Here is a 14275-nt window from a genome sequence, read left to right as displayed (position 1 = left end):
ATCATTATTATGCTTTTCTTTGTGCCTCCAGTGTTTGATAAATGCTTGGTTGGATTTTAGTATAGATTTTCATTCATCTTGCCTAGGTGAGTAATTAGTGATGCTTGAGTTATCTAATTCCTTTGTTGGTCGATAATTAGAAGTTGCTAATTGATTTGGATACCACTATGCTAGTTTTTCCTTGGGAGTTGGCTAGAACTTGTGGAATCAAGTTGATTCATCCATTTGACTTTCCTCCATGGTTAGAGGTTAACAAAGTGGTAGCAATGGATAATTTGTAATCACAATAGAGGAGGATAACTAGGATAGGACTTCTAATTCTCATAACCTTGCCAAGAGCTTTTTATAGTTATTAGTTTATTTTCATTGCCATTTATGTTTCTTGACTAAAACTTCAAAATCCTAAAATACGACTCATAACCAATAACAAGAATACTTTGTTGCAATTCCTAGGGAGAACGACCCGAGGTTCAATACTTCGGTTTATAAATTTAGGGGTTTGTACTATTGACAAACAAACTTTTGTATGAAAGAACTATTGTTGGTTTAGAAGCTATACTTGCAACGAGCTTTCATTTGTGAAATTCTAAACCATCAAAAGTCTGATCATCATGTAGCACATTACAAGCCTAAGTGAAAAATAATAAATGTCCCTTGTTTGGATCTTTGATTAGCTTAGACTAGTGAGAGTGTTCATCATTTGATTTTTGGGAAGTTGGGAACATTGGGTAGATATAAAAGTGTGTTTGTGTTTTTGGTTGAAAAATTTAGGAATTGGGTACTGTTCATACCCTGGGTCGAGTTATCCGACCTGGGATGATTGGTGACAAAGCGACCGACCTCTTCAGGTCAGGCTACCCGACCTCTTCTCAAAGAGGTCGGCCAAATCGACAGGAAAGCCCAACAAAGGGCCCAAATAGAGGAACATGACCCAAATCCAAAGGCAATCCAAGCCTATAGAGATAAAGGCGGTTCCCTTGACGATAAGCTAACTTCACTCGAAATAAGATCAGATAAGATAAGATAACTAACTTATCTTATCAGAAAGGTCAGCCCACTACTATAAATACACTGGAGTACCCAGGTATAACTCATATTCTGATTCTACAATAAACCTGCTTAATACATATGCTAACTTAAGCATCGGAGTCTCTTGCAGGTACCCCCCACCCTCCGGTGACCAAGGATCAGAAGTGCAGCCAATCCAACAAGTCGGACACAACAGCTCCGGCCGCCACTAGCTGATGCACGGAAAACTTGTCTCAACAAATTTCCTTCGGCAAGTGTACCTAATTTGTCGTCAAGTAAAAACTCACAATAGAGTAAGGTCGAATCCCACAAGGATTGATTGATCAAGCAACTTTAATTAGAGGAATGTTCTAGTTGAGCGAATCAGAAATTGAGTTGAGAATTACAGAAAGTTAAATGCGGGAAAGTAAATGGCAGAAAGTAAATTGCAGAATCTTAAATGGGAATGGGGGAATTGCTCATAAATGTAAATGACAGAAATTAAAGAGAATGGGTAGATCAGAAATGGGGAGTTCATTGGGCTTAGGAGATGTGGCATTCTCCGGATCAATCACATTTACATCTCTTCCTCAATCAATGCACTCATTGATCTCCTTGGCAATCTTAAGTGATTGAATTACAATTTCTTGTAATTCAATCTCTCAAATCTTGATCAATAGCCAATTCCTTGGTCAATTGCTCATGAGAAGAGATGAAGTATGGTCACTGATTATACCACATGCATTTCCCAAATCAAGCATTGAGAGGATTATAGTCACATATCCATCCAAACCCAATTTGGTCCAGTATGAGAAAGCATTTCTAGCTTGATCTCTTCATTCCTCTTCCAAGGTTCAGAAGTGATCCAAGTATGAATAGTTTCTTTTCCAAGATAACTACCCAATTAGATGCAGATCGAAAGCTTTCAAGTAAAATCAAGAGAAAAGATAGAAGAAGAATAATGAAAACTAGTATTGATCCATCAAATTACAACAGAGCTCCCTAACCCAAAGAAAGGGGTTTAGTTGTTCATAGCTCTGGAAAATGAAAACAAAGATGGAGAATATATGATGAAAACTAGAAGAGTAGAGAAAGTAAAATACAGGAAGTAGTTCTATTCTAATTTCCAACTTCCTGGAACTCTCTCAAATAATTCAAAGCTACTCCTATATATACTACTCTTCTCATCTTCCAGTTAGCTCTTCAAGTCTTGGCCTTTGGATTGATGAGATATTTTGATGAGAAACGAATTTCTACCAAAACACCCAAAACTAACCGGCAAGTGTACCGGGTCGTATCAAGTAATAAAAACTCACGGAAGTGAGGTCGATCCCACAGGGATTGAAGGATTGAGCAATTTTAGTTTAGTGGTTGATTTAGTCAAGCGAATCAAGTGTTGGTTGGGTGATTTGTGATTTGCAGAATGTAAATTGCATGAAATTAAAGAGAGCGGGAAAATAAATTGCTGAAACTTAAAGGACAAGAAATTAAATGACAGAAACTTAAAGTGCAAGAAATGTAAATTGCAGAATCTTAAAGTGCAAGAAATGTAAATTGCTTGAAAGTAAAGGGGATTGGGATGAGGATTTGCAGAATTTAAACAAGGGAAAACTAAATTGCATCAAACAGAAGAGGAAAAGGGAGTTGGGATTGAACCGGATCTTATAACAGCAAAGTAAATGAACAATGAAAGCATTAAACAGAGAATTGAAATGAGAATTTAGATCTCAGGACCCAGAGACTAGAAAACCAAGTCTAGATCTCAATGCCTTCCTAGATCCCACAAGAACAATAGCAAGGAAATTGTAAATTGCAAAGAAAAGAGATGAAGATCAAGTAACAGAAACAGAAATGCTAATTCAATTAACAGTAAAGGAAACAGAGAGATCCAAGATTGAGATTGAAACAGAATTTCTTCAATTCTCCAATCCAAGATCCAAGACAAAAGTCAAATGAAATTGAAAGCAATGAAAGCAAGAAATTAAAGTTCACTCAAGTTCAAAAGCTCTTCGAAAACTATTATGAAAATTCTAAAAGGAAAGCTCTAAAAGAAAACTCTCCAGCCAAAGCTCCCTAAACAAATTGAATTCTATCCTATTTATACACTTTCCAAAATGATCTTCAAGCCTTGAGTTGGGCCTTTGTTCTTGGTGGAATTGGGTTGAAAGAGGCCTTGGTTGATTGCTCTTGAAGATTGAAGAAGAACCGAAGTGAACCAATTGAACCGGAAATGGAGTTAGCCAACGTTGGTCTTCAACGTTAGGGTCAAAGTTAGGGGTCTAACTTTGACCCTAACTTTTCATATCAGCAAACCACATTCTTCTGGTTTAGACGTTGGCGCCAACGTTAGGGGTCTAACTTTGACCCTAACGTTGGCCTTGCTTGGTGTGATTGGTGCCAACGTTAGCCTCCACGTTAGGGGGCTAACGTTGGCGCAAACGTTGCCTACTCCCCCATTGTGATTTAAGTGCCAACGTTAGCCTCCAAGTTAGGGGGCTAACGTTGGCGCAAACGTTGGTAGCCCAGGGAGAAACTCTCAAGTTCCAACGTTAGCCTCCAAGTTAGGGGGCTAACGTTGGAGCTAACGTTGGCTACTTCCAAAGAGTGATTCATATGCCCAACGTTAGCCTCCAAGTTAGGGGGCTAACGTTGGGGCTAACTTCATGCAACCCGTTTCAATTTTCACTTATTCCATTGTCCTCTCTTCACTCCTAGCCATTCCTCTTTGCTTCAACCTTTCTCCAAGCCTTCTTCACCTATCATTGATCAACCAAACTAATCAAAGTTTTGCTCAAAATCATGAGGTATTCAATCTTCCACAATATGCAACAAATATAGTTCAAAACCTCATGAAATGGCATGAATTCACATATGGTTGGTTCAATCAAGGGAAACATGAAAATCTACTCAATTAGCTTGCTTGTAGCTTAAGAAAGTGCATAATTCTAATGAAAACAAAAGAAAAAGACTAGCTAAAATGGGCTAGGATGACTTGTCATCACAACACCAAACTTAAAGCTTGCTTGTCCCCAAGCAAGAAATGAATTTATTAAGAAGAAAGAATGAAATGGAAGAGGAAGTTCATGCTAGCAAAGTGTTATTGATAGTTCATGGGGTTTTATGTGGATATGCAAATGCTCACTTCTTATTGACTCCTAGGCCTAGAAAGTTTCCTTCAAGTTTCAAGTGACATACTGCTATGACCTCTCATTATTCCTTTATCCTTGGCTATTACTTTATTCAAAAGCTTTATTTGAGTGTCATGTGTAGCAAGTTCATTTTCTTTTTATACTTGACACATTATTCACCATAGACACTTGGCTCACATTCCTTCTTAAAACATTGATGCCCAGCACCTCTTTGGGCTACTAAATGCTTTGTAGTTAGGTTGCTCTTGATAGTGGATTTTCAGCTGATGATCCCGGGTTAGTTAACCCAAGTCACCAAGTGTTGAGGCACTCCTAAGAGCTTACTAATCCAAGCAGATCCTAGTACAAAAACATCACAGGCATATATTTCAGAGTTCAAGCTATTGGTGTCCAGCTTTATTTCTTTTTGTTTTTCTTTTGTTTTGCCACCTTTTAGCTTTCTTTGTTCTTTCTTTCTTTTTTTTTGTTTTTCTTTCTAACCAAGGAATTTTATTCAATTGAGATTCATAGACAATAGGCCACTCTCTACTTAGAAGGAGATATCTTAGCTCTTTATTCACTAAAGTGAGTTATAATGCAATCACACACACCACCACTTACTTTTATTCCACTTCTAACTAACAGAGACCATTTCACTTCACATTCAAACTGTTCTTTTATTAAATTTAAAGATGCAGGGGACAACACATACTTCTTGTTAAGTGAAAATGAACACACAAGCCAACACATGAACTAGCTTACTTATTTTGAAATAACCAACACAATGCAAAGACTTTTAAATGACTACAAAAAAAAAAAAAAAAATTTCAAAAACAGATTGGAACAGATAGAATGCATGTTGTGATGATCAAGGAGCAAATCCACCTTTTATTTGTCATGCCTTTTCTTTCTCCTTTCATATACTTGGCTGCTAGTGTTCCCACCATCTTTGTTTGGTGGTTCTTGATCTTGCCAAAAGCCAGCCTTGTTCATAGCCTCCTCCACTCTATCTTCAAGTCTCATAGCCCTGTTCACTTCCATCTCACTTCTCATTTTGAAAAATTCATCAAAAGTTGGGAATGCCGGATCCATGTGATGCAAATGTTCTCCAATATAGTTTAGTTTGATTTGGCTATTGACATTGTAATCGGCTTGCACTTCATACCTTGCTTCTTGGAGTGTTGTGAACTCCTTGAAGGCCTTCAAACTTTCAGCTTGCATTTGTTCCAACTTCCCAAAAGATTCATGAGATTGAAAGGCATGTTCTTCTTGCATCGCAAGAAATCTTGACTCGAATTCATTTTGTTTGTTGATTATTCTCAGCTCTCTTTCTTCTTGTGCTTGTTGGTTTTGCATGTACAGAGAATGATATTCCTCTTGCCTTGCTTGGATTCTTGTGTATTGCTGAGATAACCTCCCTATTGCTTCTTGCATTTGAGTCATGTCCATATTGCCTTGTGAGAAAAAGTGTGGCTGTTCCTCCTCCTCTTGTGGCTCTTCTTCCATGTGGGGCTCATCTACTTCCATTTGCTCTTCTCTTTCCCTTCCTCCATGTGGCCTTCGGCCTTGGTGTGCTTCAAGGGGCATCGTCATTCGTTCAATAGTTATGGGCATGCCTTGGCTTAGCCACATTGGATTCTCCTCTTCCAATGGAACTTTGGCCTTTGCACACAACTTCCAAATGGTGCTTGGATAGTACAACCAAGATCCGGCCGAATTTTTTTCAGCTATCTTTAGGATGTCTCTTGCAAGGATCTCATGAACTCTTATCTCTCCACCCACCATGATACAATGCAGCATTAAGGCTCTCTCCCTGTTAACTTCTGAGGTGTTCACTGTCCCCAGAATTGACCTTTTCATCAACTCATACCATCCTTTTGCCTCCGGAATGAGGTTACATCTCTTCAAGAACTTGTATCTGTTCTTGTCATCTCCCTCCCATCTTGAGTTCTCAAAACAAATGTCTCTTGCAATCTCTTCATAATTTTGATCCTCAGTCAATCTTTGTTGGTATCCCGGTTCATCAAAGCGCACTGACTTTAGTTTCAAAACTTTCTTGATTGCATCTGGGCCAAAGTCTACTTCCACCCCACGCACATAGCTCTTGTACGTTGGGGGTTCACGCATGTCAATCCTTGGGGCATTTGCATAAAACTCTCTTATAATATTGGCATTAATTCGAGAGATTGGTGATGTAAGTTCCTCCCATCTCCTCTTCCGGATCTTGTTCTTTATTTCTTGACACCCATCATCCGGCAACATGAATGGAATCTCAGGATAAATTTTTTCTCGTTCATCCATTGAATTTGCATTTGATGAGACCAAGACTTGAACTTCCATTGGTCATACTCATGTGTTTCTTCCTCTACTATTGGATCTTTTCCTTTTCGTCGTTTGGTTCTTGAGGAGGATGCCATAATCACTTGGTTGGTTGAGAGGGAATGTGGAGAGTGTTGGAGAGTTTGATGTGTGGTTGGAGGAAAAAAAGAGGTTCGGACTGAACTTGCTAGGGAATTATGAAGAGAAGATTGAGTGTTTGGAGTTTAAAGTAAAAGAAAAGGTTGCACAAGACTTGTAATGTTGAGGAGTGATTCGGTCATGTGCATGGCTTGAAGGTGGTATGCTTTTATATGAGAAATAGAGGGCTAGGATGCAATTAAGCACCATGGGGATCAAGGGTGTGCATGTATGGATGAATGAAGACAAAATTTGCTCCTTCCCTAGCCTTTGCCGTGATCATTTTCAATGAGGGGCAGATTTCTTCCTTGAAGCATGTGATATGATTTTGTCCTTATGCTAAGCTTTCTTTTGTCTTGTCCTTCTTTTCATTGAAGATTCTTTGACCTCCTAGTCATCACAACAAGACACATGCATTAGTCTTATCCCACCGTAGCAATATTATTCTTTTTAGTTAAAAATATGTGAACTATCAATTCTTATCTCATGTGAGCCGTGACACTTCCTTTGGGGGACACCAAACTTGATGTTTGGTAATATATAAGGAAAATGAGTTTCTTCCTCCAATTAGTGAAGTTTAAATGTTCATAAGAATTGTTTTCATCATACTTTTCTTTTTCTCTCTTTTTTTTTTTTTTTTTTTTTTTTCATGAAGGATTAATTGTATCCTTGAATTGGTGCATCAAGGTTTGATGAACACCAAACTTGCTTCTTGTCAAAGGGTTCATCACAATTAATACCTTCATTAAAAGAAAATTCTATTTATAAGGTTTTGAAAAAAATGACAAATGTATGATTATTGATGCATGAATTTCAGATTCTCATGAAGCTATGTGGACACCAAACTTAGTGTTCGGCCATATGCTCTATCAAAACATTTTAAGCATGTAAAACAAAATTCTTTATGATATTGGTTAAGTGTGCTTAAAGATATATCAACTTAGCATATGTTTCAAAATAGTGCATGCAATAAGTGGACATGTTCATGAAAAGAGAAAAGAATTCATGCATCAGGTGACCATAGTTTATTGAATGTAAAATGACAAGAATCTTAAAGCATGGGTTGCCTCCCATGGAGCGCTCTTTTATTGTCACTAGCTTGACATTGAAGCTTTCTTTTATGGTGGTTGATGACTGTAGTGCCTCAACTTGTCCCCTCTGATCGTGAGCTTCTTCTTTGTTCCTTGGTGCTCTATCTCAGCATGTTCTAGTGATAATATTTTGCTCACAGTGTAGTAATCGTTAGTCTGTTGGTCTGTTCCCAGTTGTTGATAGACTAACTGCACTTTGTCACCTTTGAAGAGCCCTTCTGTTGGGATTTTTTTGTTCTTCCACCCCTTTTTGATTCTGTTTTTGTTTTTCTTCCTTCCTTTTGTTAATTCTTCTTCTTTGAAAACAGGCTCCCTTTTGAAATTCCTTTTCTTAGTTGCCAATACTACAATGTTCCCTTGAGCTTCTTCATTACTTTGCACAGTCTCTTTCTCTTTTTGGCCTGCTGTATCGTCTATCTCTTGCTTGGGAGGGCAGTTGTTGTTTGTCTTGTTGATTTCCTCCCTCCACTGCAGATTCTCCTTGTCTGTTTCTGTACCATCCTTCTTTTCATTACTGTTCGGTGTTTCTGGTAGTACACTCAGAGTGATACTTTCATTATGCATCCTGAGGGTTAATTCTCCTTGCTCTATGTCTATGATGGCCCTAGCAGTGGCTAAAAACGGTCTTCCCAGTATAATGGAATCGCCCTCATCCTGATTCGAATCCAGGATCACAAAATCTGCTGGGAAGATGAATCTGTCTACTTTGACTAGAAGGTTCTCAATTATACCACTGGGGCATATCACTGATTTGTCCACCAATTCTAGAGACATCTGTACCGGTTTTACCTCTTTTATGCCTAACTTTTTCACTAGAGAAGCAGGCATCAGATTGATACTAGCTCCCAAGTCACACATCGCCTTCTTGATAGTCATACTGCCAATGGCGCAGGGTAGAAAGAAACTCCCAGGGTCCTCAAGTTTGGGAGGAAGTCCCTTCTGGATTAGTGCTCTGCATTCCTCAGTGAGCAGTACAGTTTCATTAACTTGCCAACTCCTCTTCTTGTTGATAAGTTCCTTCAAGAACTTTGCGTACAGGGGCATTTGCTCAAGTGCTTCAGTTAAGGGAATATTGATTTCTAACTTCTTGAAGATTTCAAGAAATTTTGGGAAGTGTTGGTCCTTAGTTTCCTTGTTAAACCTTTGAGGATATGGCAAGGGAGGAGTGAAGTTATTTCCCTGCCTTTGGTCCTCAGTTGGCTCTTCAATTACTTCCTTTCCCTTTCTTGATTTTTGTGGCTGATCTTCTTTTTCTTGAGCTTGATCCAGAGTTGGCTTGCTTGCTGCCTCCTTCTTGTCATTGACTTTCTCTTCTTCAGCTTGTTTCTTGTCACTTTCCTTTGGCTTCTTGGTTGCTTCTTCATTTTTCACCAAGACTTTTCCACTCCTCAATTGTATTGCCTTGCATTCTTCCTTAGGATTTGGGATTGTGTCACTTGGCAGTGAGCTTGAAGATTTCTCAACAGAAATCTGTTTGGAGATTTGCCCAATTTGCCTCTCTAGGCTCTTCATGGAGGCTTCATGGTTCTTGGTTGTCATTTCTTGGTGTTTCCACATTTTGTCTATCAAGGTTTCCAAGTTGGTGAGTCTGTGAGATTCAGGTGATGCTTGTGGTGGGTTGTGAAATGTGGATGGTGGATGGTAGGCATTTTGGTTGGTGGGTTGGTTATTAGATTGGTAATGGTTGGGGTTGGAGTAGTTGTTTTGAGGTTTTCTGTAGGGGTTTTGGTTGGTTTGCTGCTGGTTGTGGTTTTGGTTGTTTCTTAAAGTGTTTTGGTTTGAGTTTCTCTGCCATGGTTGTTGATTTTGGTTGTGATTGTCTCCCCACCTAAGGTTTGGGTGGTTCTTCCAAGAAGGGTTGTAAGTGTCACCATATACTTCATTTGGCCCAGAATTTTGGTTGTGCATGTACTGGACTTGTTCTTGTTGTTGCTCCTCTTGAGTCTCTTCACTCTGACCCCATGTGGTTGATGGCTGGCTAGTGTTGACTGCTGCAACTTGGAGACGGTCAATCCTCTTAGCCATTTGCTCAAATTGTTGTTGAAATTGCTGCTGCATCATCTTGTTTTGAGCTAGGATTGAATCCACTCCGTCTAGTTCCATTACTCCTCTTCTTTGTGATGGTTGGCGGCTTCTTTGATGAGCAAAGAAATATTGATTGTTGGCCACCATGTCCACAAGATTCTGAGCTTCCTCAGCAGTTTTCATTAGTTGTAGTGAACCTCCAGCAGAATGATCTAATGCCTCCTGAGATTTCAATGTCAGGCCTTCATAGAAATTTTGCAGCACATCCCATTCATTGAACATCTCTGGAGGGCACTTTCTGATTAAGGCTTTGTACCTCTCCCATGCTTCATACAAGGATTCAGCATCTAATTGTGTGAATGTCTGCACCTCAGTTTTCAGCCTGATGACTCTCTGGGGTGGATAGAATTTGGCTAGAAATTTAGCCACCAAGTCATCCCAACTAGTGATACTTGCTTGGGGAAAAGTTTCAAGCCATTGTGCAGCCTTATCCCTTAATGAGAACGGGAACAGCAGAAGCTTGTAAGTCTCAGGATTCACACCATTGGATTTGACAGTGTCACAGATCCTCAAGAAGGTAGATAGATGTTGATTTGGATCCTCCAATGGTCCTCCTCCAAATGAGCAGTTATTCTGGACCAATGTGATGAGTTGTGGCTTCAGTTCAAAGTTATTTGCATTGACATTAGGGGTGAGAATGCTGCTTCCACAATGTCTAGCATTTGCAAAAGTATAGGAAGCCAATACTCTCCTCTGTTGTGGTGGATTATTAACTCCTTCTCCTGGATTAGATGTATCTCCTTCCATCTCGTGGTATTCTTCCTCAGATTCTTCTTCTCCAACAATACTTTTCCCTCTTTCGGCTCTTCTTAACCTCCTGAGAGTTCTTTCGTCTTGTTCATGAAAATTGGGTATGGCTCTTTGTGTACCTGACATACAAGCAGATCATAAGAGCACACAAACCAGTGATACTTCAATCTACTGCTAGAATGAAGTTTTAGTTAGCTTAAGCAAAAATTCAAACAGTTAGTGGGTTAATCAAAGGTTAAAGAAAAATAAAGAAAAAGTGCTTGATCTAGATTACCACCTCACTTAATCATTGTCAATCTAATCAATCCCCGGCAACGGCGCCAAAAACTTGATGAGATATTTTGATGAGAAACGAATTTCTACCAAAACACCCAAAACTAACCGGCAAGTGTACCGGGTCGTATCAAGTAATAAAAACTCACGGAAGTGAGGTCGATCCCACAGGGATTGAAGGATTGAGCAATTTTAGTTTAGTGGTTGATTTAGTCAAGCGAATCAAGTGTTGGTTGGGTGATTTGTGATTTGCAGAATGTAAATTGCATGAAATTAAAGAGAGCGGGAAAATAAATTGCTGAAACTTAAAGGACAAGAAATTAAATGACAGAAACTTAAAGTGCAAGAAATGTAAATTGCAGAATCTTAAAGTGCAAGAAATGTAAATTGCTTGAAAAGTAAAGGGGATTGGGATGAGGATTTGCAGAATTTAAACAAGGGAAAACTAAATTGCATCAAACAGAAGAGGAAAAGGGAGTTGGGATTGAACCGGATCTTATAACAGCAAAGTAAATGAACAATGAAAGCATTAAACAGAGAATTGAAATGAGAATTTAGATCTCAGGACCCAGAGACTAGAAAACCAAGTCTAGATCTCAATGCCTTCCTAGATCCCACAAGAACAATAGCAAGGAAATTGTAAATTGCAAAGAAAAGAGATGAAGATCAAGTAACAGAAACAGAAATGCTAATTCAATTAACAGTAAAGGAAACAGAGAGATCCAAGATTGAGATTGAAACAGAATTTCTTCAATTCTCCAATCCAAGATCCAAGACAAAAGTCAAATGAAATTGAAAGCAATGAAAGCAAGAAATTAAAGTTCACTCAAGTTCAAAAGCTCTTCGAAAACTATTATGAAAATTCTAAAAGGAAAGCTCTAAAAGAAAACTCTCCAGCCAAAGCTCCCTAAACAAATTGAATTCTATCCTATTTATACACTTTCCAAAATGATCTTCAAGCCTTGAGTTGGGCCTTTGTTCTTGGTGGAATTGGGTTGAAAGAGGCCTTGGTTGATTGCTCTTGAAGATTGAAGAAGAACCGAAGTGAACCAATTGAACCGGAAATGGAGTTAGCCAACGTTGGTCTTCAACGTTAGGGTCAAAGTTAGGGGTCTAACTTTGACCCTAACTTTTCATATCAGCAAACCACATTCTTCTGGTTTAGACGTTGGCGCCAACGTTAGGGGTCTAACTTTGACCCTAACGTTGGCCTTGCTTGGTGTGATTGGTGCCAACGTTAGCCTCCACGTTAGGGGGCTAACGTTGGCGCAAACGTTGCCTACTCCCCCATTGTGATTTAAGTGCCAACGTTAGCCTCCAAGTTAGGGGGCTAACGTTGGCGCAAACGTTGGTAGCCCAGGGAGAAACTCTCAAGTTCCAACGTTAGCCTCCAAGTTAGGGGGCTAACGTTGGAGCTAACGTTGGCTACTTCCAAAGAGTGATTCATATGCCCAACGTTAGCCTCCAAGTTAGGGGGCTAACGTTGGGGCTAACTTCATGCAACCCGTTTCAATTTTCACTTATTCCATTGTCCTCTCTTCACTCCTAGCCATTCCTCTTTGCTTCAACCTTTCTCCAAGCCTTCTTCACCTATCATTGATCAACCAAACTAATCAAAGTTTTGCTCAAAATCATGAGGTATTCAATCTTCCACAATATGCAACAAATATAGTTCAAAACCTCATGAAATGGCATGAATTCACATATGGTTGGTTCAATCAAGGGAAACATGAAAATCTACTCAATTAGCTTGCTTGTAGCTTAAGAAAGTGCATAATTCTAATGAAAACAAAAGAAAAAGACTAGCTAAAATGGGCTAGGATGACTTGTCATCATGGATCTTGAGTTTGAAGCAGTTCTCTTCTTCATTTAGGCTTGGCTTTACTTGCAGAGAGAAAGTGTGAAGTGGGCAGAGATTTTAGCTCAGGATGTTAGGGTTGTTAACGTTTAGTGAAAATATGAGTTCGAGAACGTTAGTGACAATCAACTTTCTCACTAACGTTCCTAAATAAAAGCCACGTTAACCTCAACGTTAGTGGCACAAACGTTGCCACCAACGTTGCCTTTAGGTCCTTCGCACACGTTATTGGGACTTAACTTTCCCAATAACGTTGAAAAGCCCCCATTGCTCCTACGTTAGAGCCCACGTTAACTTAGTTAACGTGGCTCTTTAACGTGGGCTTGCCATCCTTCGAGAACGTTAGTGACGTTCAACATTGTCACTAACGTTCCAATGTGCCTCCATGTCCCACGTTAGAATCCACGTTAACTAGGTTAACGTGACTTATAACGTGGCCATGCTTAGTCATCCCCAACGTTAGTGACAATGTTGAGTGTCACTAACATTAGCTCATCATTCACTCATCCACGTTAGCTTCCACGTTAACTAAGTTAACGTGGCCCATACTGGCTTGTGTGGCTCTTTCCAACGTTAGTGACAATGTTGAGTGTCACTAACGTTGGCCATCACCTTATTCTCTCACGTTAGCCTCCACGTTAACTAAGTTAACGTGGAAGTTAACGTGGCTCCTTGGGGTTGTGTGGTTGCTTCCAACGTTAGTGACAATGTTGGGTGTCACTAACGTTGTCGACCACTCTTGCCTCTTCACGTTAGCTTCCACGTTAACCAAGTTAACGTGGGAGTTAACGTGGCATTGTGCACTTAGGCCAACGTTAGTGACAATGTTGAATGTCACTAACGTTTGCTTCCTTTCCCCCTTTTAACGTTAGAGGCCACGTTAACTAAGTTAACGTGGACTCTAACGTGGCCACTTGTGAGCATTGGCCAACGTTAGTGATAATGTTAAGTGTCACTAACATTGGCTCAAATTCCCTTCTTGACATTAGAGTTCACGTTAACTTAGTTAACGTGACTCTTAACGTGGGTAATGATGCCTTCGAGAGCGTCATTGGTAGTCACTTTTCTCATTAACTTTGCAAGTTACCTCCCATTCCTGGCTTCCTTTGGTCCTGAAATCAGGCAATAGAGTGCATCAAAGTTCTAGTCCAAGTCATGGGTAATGCAGAATACAATTTGTCACTAAACTCATGCAAAATCCTCATGAAATCATGTAAAATGCACAATGTATGCTTGAATCAAGGTGTAAGTGAATATCTACCCAAAACTAGCTTATTTCCTAAGAAAATGCATGAAACTATCCTAAAAACAGTAAAGAAAAGGTCAGTGAAACTGGCCAAAATGCCCTGGCATCACAACACCAAACTTAAAGCTTGCTTGTCCCTAAGCAAGTACTAGAACAAGAGAATGATGAATGGGATACCAAGAGAAATGAGTCATTCTTGTGGAAGTCATGTCCCTGTTTTTATGGTGGTTTCATGCATAGCAACTTAGGTTCATTCCTGGCTTTCAGACCTTTATCATATCTTAGAATACTCATTATGATTGCATCCCATGAAACTTTTATTTATTGATCCTTTTGTTGTTATTTCAGGGCTTATTTGTGTTCTTAGGCTAAGTGTTCT

This window comes from Arachis hypogaea, chromosome 19 (genome assembly GCF_003086295.3).
Source record: "Arachis hypogaea cultivar Tifrunner chromosome 19, arahy.Tifrunner.gnm2.J5K5, whole genome shotgun sequence".
NCBI classification, from domain to species: Eukaryota; Viridiplantae; Streptophyta; class Magnoliopsida; order Fabales; family Fabaceae; genus Arachis; species Arachis hypogaea.
Note: the sequence above shows the minus strand (reverse complement) of the source record.